Below are 6,773 nucleotides of genomic sequence, written 5' to 3'. Positions count from 1 at the left end.
CGTAAGGAGGTCCTGCCTGATGTTTGCGTGCCCCTTTTCAATTTCAACTTGTAGACCATAGAGTACATGGACTTCTATTAATACTTTGCTTCCCATAGAACGTAGGTGGTCACGTATAGGGGGCATTGTAGTCCTGGGTATACATAGATATACAGGGTGATTCCTATAGTACCTGCCACCGTTTGGGAGCGTGTAGGTGGTGCGTAGGGGAGTATTTTGATATAGGACACTTGGGGTCGGAAATCTAAAATAAGGGTGCCAGAGCCAAATTTACCTTCTGGAATTTCGCGCCTGTAGGTAGGCAACCCAACCGGCCGGCGGTGCACACGGAGCGATCTCAGGCGGCGATGTGTGGCTGACACTTGATCAGAATTTTGTTTAAACCCACGAAATCCCGTCTGCAACGACGCGTATCAAGTGAATAAACACTATGGCAATAGTATAATAATAGTTGGCTAGATGTAGGAAGTGCATTGAGAACAACGGTGGCCACGTTGAACACTTGTAAACGTTATTGCTTTTGACTGTCGTTTTCCCTCCTTCCCTCCCATGTCGCTTCCTCGCGCTAACTCGCTCTGCATCGCTCCGCGCGAAACGTCGGTCGGTTGGGTTGCCTACATACAGGCGTGAAATTCCAGAAGATAAATTTGGTTCTGGCGCCCTTATTTTAGATTTCCGACCCCAAGTGTCCTATATCAAAATACTCCCCTAGGCACCCCCTATACGCTCCCAAACGGTGGCAGGTACTATAGGAATCACCCTGTATAAATACATAGATACAGCCATACCCCAACATAGTTCAAAAGGACGTACCATCTATTACCATCACTTTCGGCACATTAATTACGTATAGCGCTATCCTTTATAGAGGTACCCTGAGCATGGAAGACAAGATTCGCATTATTTATTATAACTGTCAATCAAGTTGTTAGCACAAATCACACAGAAAATTATCAGATTTGAGACAACATAAATAAACCGCCTTTTTATTTATTTAAATCGCATAGAAGCAAGAAATGTTACATTTAAAATGGAAGCTGACAACTGGAAGAAAGTGTGTGAACATGTGGAAAGTGATTAATTTAAAAGAGAAGTTATATTGGTTGATGTTTCTGAACTTTATAATAAGTGTTAATAATGACAGTGATGATTCGGATTTGTCAATTTCATCTGACGATAATTCGGATTGTGAACTTTTACAAACGAAATGAATGTTCACTAAATGAGTATTATCACCAATTGGATATCATTGTTAAGATGTTGTATTTATTTTAAATAAATGTACACGTGTAGCTTACTTACTACAATTAGCACTATAATTTCAAAAAGAAACCCCACCGATTGGACATATGCCGAAAGGTAGGCAAGACGCGTAGCGACCAAAATTTGATATTGCACGCACACACAGTCTATAAATCTCGTTTTCCTAAGAATATTGCACGGATCATTCGTGATCATGATACAAACGCACTGCATCAACATCATATACGCCAAAATAATAATTGGAAACGAATTCACTTCCTGTCGCAACTTAATCTCCGTTACCATTACGCCTAAAACCATGCAATTAAAAAAACTTTACTTACTTACGGTTTTTTTTATATTCTGCAAGCCAGCAATGAATTCACTGCAGCACATCATGCCAAACAAGGTAAACATAGTCCCAAATTTGAATGGCGTAGCTCTATGTAATAAAACTATTTCAGGAATAACAATTATGGACGCGTCTATAATTATGGCAAGCACTAATGTTATTCGTATTCAATTGATAACGATATAATTACACAATATTTAGTGAAAAAACCGCCCATCATGTTTAGGGCGAATATTTTTAGTTAGATTTGATTTCGCGCGATCGTGAATTCTGTCAACTGTCACATGACTTATGGGACGCGCTAAGTTTGTTTTAAGCGTCCGATTCGCGTACGACATAGTGGTTAATGCAATAAAAAGAGATAGAACATGTTTCTTCTTGGTTAGAAAGAATGAGATGAAGACACAATGGATAAAGGGTGTCATGTAACATTTTTTTAAAAATTGACTTTCTGCGTTCTAGTGATATTAAACATGCTATTCTTTCATTTGTTAATCAGTTTGAAGTCCAAATATGGTGAATAGCTGATATTTTTAATGATGAAGGTGTTATGTTCCACTGTTTTTATGGTTCCACAGTGGATAAAGGTGTTATGTACTTAACGTCAAACATAACACCTTCATCCACTGTTAGTAGAAAGTTTTACTTCCACCATCGCGCTTGAATAGGTTATGTGTAAAGATTTGTGAAAGTGTTGCACTTTGTTTGTGATGATGTACTTGCAGTTTTAAAATAATGTCTAGAGGAAAATACATTTTAGAGCTTCTAAATACGCAAAAGCAGCCACCGGCTACACTACAGGAAGGTATAGGAATAAAATGATTGCATTATATCATATCAGGTTTCCATTACTTTTTAACAATTTTAGGCTTGAATTTGAATAAACAAAATGATAAGAGTGAAAACTTAAGTAGTACTTCGAGCAACTTTTGTGTTTTAGAAAAGAATGTGGGTGAGTTCTCCGAGTATGATAACTATACACTTTTTATATGTTTATCATTTTTAGAAGTAGGTATGTCATTTTCCTAGTACCAGTAAAGATTTCTCAACTGATAACATCACCAATCGCCCTGAAAATTCAGATGTATCCAATAGGAATAAAGGTAAACATTTACATCTATACTTACCTATATTTCTACATCATGCAACACAAAAAATAGGTTTAAGAGTACCTAGGTATTACGGTAGTACTGTTATAGGCGATTATGGTTTTCAACCATCAAGATCAAATATGGATGATTATTTAACTGACGAAGATGCAACGTCTGGGAGCGAATACTTTCCCGATGGAGAATCAAGCGATGACTCGGATAATGAGGTGCTGACTAACATTCGTGAAAAATTATTATCGCAAAGAAATAATGATCCAATGAGGTACTCAAAAACTCCCGAAGATGCTGCACTCATAGACCATGTTACTGCTGATAGTGAAATGGGAAACACAGGAGGAGCAGAAGACCGGGTTTTTGAAGTAAAAAGACAAACTGTGAAGAAGAAGTTATTTGAGTTAAAAGAGAAGACTTCGAGACGTCGTCTTAGGAATCCGGATCAGTGGAAAAGACGGAAAGCTGCAATGGCCGGGACAAAGGGAGAAGAATATTTGTCTCAAACAGGAAAGATTGTGCCACAAAAAGAAATAAACTCTGGATTGTTGTGCAAGGATAAATGCAGGTTAAAGTGCACTGAAAAATTTAACTTAGACGACAAAAAAATAATCTTAAAAAAAATACTATGGTCTTGATATGAATGCGAAAAATGCATTGCTGTTCAAAAGTTTAAATATTAAACCTGTTGCGAGACATAGATTAAACGTAAAGAAACAAAAAACATATACGTTTACATATTCCATTACCTTCAACCAAAAGTCAGAATTTGTTTGCAGAGATGCGATGTGCTCCTTGTATCAGTTTAGCCGAAAAAAAATTGAACTTATACAACGGATGTGAAAGAATGGGCAAAATGCACCAACACCCGACAAAAGAGGTCGTCATGCTAATCGTCCACACAAAATTAATGAACATATTATTGACCGCATTGAAAATCACATCAAAAAATTTCCAGCCGAAGAATCCCATTACTCCAGAAACAAAAATTGTTACAAAAAGTGTTTTGTCGCCTCTATTTACTCTAATGCACAAGTTGTATCTCGAAGAATGTAAAAGAGATGGACTGGAGGAGTGTTTCCATATAACGTTGTCTTCATATAGCAACATATTTTCCACAAAATTTAATCTCTCGTTTGGATATCCACGAAGCGATACATGCAGCGTTTGCGATGCTGGAAAAAATACAGATATGCACACTGAAAATTACAAAGCCGCATTTGCATCCCAAAAGAGAGACGGAGAGAAGCCAATGACTGAAAACAGCATCTGTTACTTAACTATGGATCTCCAGCAAACAATGCCACTGCCCAAATTATCAACAAGTAAAGCATTTTACTTGCGTCAAATGTGGTTTTACAATTTCGGTATTCATTGCATAATTGGCCATGAATCCAAACCATTTTTCTTTAATTGGACTGAAGACATTGCCAACCGGGGGAGTATTGAGATAGCCAGTTGTTTATACAGATTTTCTTAACTACTGAAGGAAACCTACAACCAGATTGACCATTTAATAATTTGGTCTGATTCTTGTGCCGGCCAAAACAAGAACTTCAACATTGTGTCCCTTTATCAACTTTTAATTTTAAATGGATCATTTAAAGTAATAGATCATAAATTTCCAGAGGTTGGACATAGTTACTTAGACTCTGACCGAAACTTTGGTAGAATAGAAAAAAAAACTTAGAAAGGTAGAAAACGTGCCTCGTGCCTGAACAATACCGTGACATTATTCAAAGGGCGAGCACCAAAAATTGTGTTTGTGTGAACATGGAAAATTACTTTTGTAATATTGAAGAACTTCCTGCGCAGTTGCATATTTGGAACAAGTATTAAATGGATCAGGGTTGACAAATTTGGTAGTTATAAATACAAAGAAAGTTTCGACGACTTTACTTCATTCCACAAAGTCGATCTGCTCAAAAAAGGACATAGAGTGGTAAGTGGTAATAACACAGTTACCGTACGACACAGAAAAAAGAGGCGGCTTAACTACAGAAAAACTAAACAACTTACGTGAACAACTACAGTTCGTCAAAGAGGAATATAAATGGTTTTATGAGACCATTTTGGAACAAAATCAAGACAATCCCAAGAAAAAAAGAAAAACCACATAAGATAATAAATCAACTCTGTTATTGATGTTTTTATAATGGAAATAAAACATTTTTGGTTAAATAACACCTTCCTCCATTTATATGTATCACTAGTTTATACATATCACCATGAATGAAGGTGTCATGTACATTCAAAGTTCATTTTCTCCCAACCCACCAATATTTTTTAAAAGTAAAATATGACCCTATAAAATATAAAATGATGTCTCAAATATGACGTTTAAAGAGCTGTAGACATTGAATAAATAACAAAGTTCCAATCTAAAATCTTTAATGTCATTTTTTAGAGAATAATCATTCTGTGACATAACACCTTTATCCACGTGTGTCTTTCAGATGTACAAATTTCTTTGATATGTTTTTTAAAAACCGAAGTACGTTTGTTAAGGATGGCTGTATCTAGGTATTTATATATCTATGTGGGTATATTAAAGTCACTAGATATAGAAAGTACCGCAATCATCCGCCATTTTTGGGCAAATTTGCTGCCAACTTAAAAAAATTGACAAATAAAATCTGAATAGCTGTCATTTTTTATAACCTCACTTCATAGTACTGTCATGTTTTATAAAAATATATACAGATATCTCCAAACAAGTGGAACAATCCCTAACATTAAAGTTACTAGAATCTGGTAACTTCCGCCATTTTTGGGCAAAAATCATGCGTTCTTTCTCTAACACACGAGCCCAATGGATTGCGGCACTTTCTATATTTAGTGACTTTAGGCACAGATCTACACATACACAGATTGCTAAAGGCCGCTTGACATGGAGCAATACTACGCGCAAGAACTTGCAGAAAGAAATTGCAAGGTCAAATCCTTGCATGCAATAAGCATTGCATGGTATTTGACATGGTGCAATTCTATTTCAATTGCCACATGTCTGCCAACAGAAGAATCATATGGATTTGTCAACAAAGTTGTTAACCTCAAATGAAAATTAAATTTTGATTGCTTGAAGAAACATGAAAATTACAAGAATAAATAAGATTAGTAAAAACAAGTAATGAGTGCGTCTCTCAGCATCACAGTTGCCGCCGCTGTATTTTACTAGGTTGGTGCCACAAAAACAACTAGATTGATCCCTAGAATTGCACGATTCATGCAAGAAAAATAGCACCGGTCCTATAAAAATTGCATGCAAGTCTCTTGCAGCAATTGATCAGCTGGCTTTGAACTGCGCATGCCTTTCGCAATTTTTCTTGCAACTTGCATGCAATTGCAATTTTTATTGCTCCATGTCAAGCGGGCTTAACCTTATGCATTTTTTGGGAAACAAATTTAGGTATACTTAAAGGCGCCCTCTATTGTGGAGCAGTATAAACATGTATCGTTTAAAACTGTAATATGACGCTTATGGATTTATGCGTTAGATGTCGCTGACACAAAATTAAAGCGCTAATGTTTGCACAATTCGAATTCCTTAATATTCATATTATTACAGTGATATGATATGATAGGAGGGACGCTGAGCCATAATTGTTTAATTTAACACTGGAGTTACTCATTCGTCGTAAAGGGGTTATTAAGCGCGGGTACCTGTGGTCACAGATACACACGAACATAGGGCAGCTTCTTAAAGAATCGTGAAGGTTTTTTGAAGTTGGCGGAAATTATTTGCAGCTTTAAAGGTCTTGACAGATTGCTAACCGCAAAGGTTTACTTAAAAACTATGTATATCTCTGCCATAATTAACGTTACACTCTTTACCTCGGCGATAAGATTTGGAATACGTATGTAGGTATACATATATGATCTCTTGAATACGTGTCTATAAACAAATCACAAAATAAATTCACAGATTACAAATATCAAATGCCAAAAATAACGAATTCGAATTATGCACACTTTACCGCTTTAAATTTTTTGCAGCGACATCTAATGCATAAATCCATAAGCGTCATATTACAGTTTTAAACGGTACATGTTTGTATTGCTCCGCAATAGAGGGC

At 36.2% G+C, this 6,773-nt stretch overlaps 1 long non-coding RNA gene across 1 annotated transcript; it reads left to right on the top strand.

The window, feature by feature from the left end:
• Positions 1-2,020: 2,020 nt before the first annotated feature.
• LOC116162007 lies at positions 2,021-3,191 on the top strand. The gene is made up of 4 exons (XR_004143473.1): positions 2,021-2,399; positions 2,463-2,546; positions 2,601-2,697; positions 2,794-3,191. It is a non-coding gene; the product is annotated as an uncharacterized LOC116162007 (long non-coding RNA).
• The last annotated feature ends 3,582 nt before the right edge of the window (positions 3,192-6,773 follow it).

This window comes from Photinus pyralis, unplaced genomic scaffold (assembly GCF_008802855.1).
Source record: "Photinus pyralis isolate 1611_PpyrPB1 unplaced genomic scaffold, Ppyr1.3 Ppyr1.4_LG10, whole genome shotgun sequence".
In the NCBI taxonomy this organism is placed as follows: Eukaryota; Metazoa; Arthropoda; class Insecta; order Coleoptera; family Lampyridae; genus Photinus; species Photinus pyralis.
This window is presented reverse-complemented; position numbering and strand designations above follow the sequence as displayed.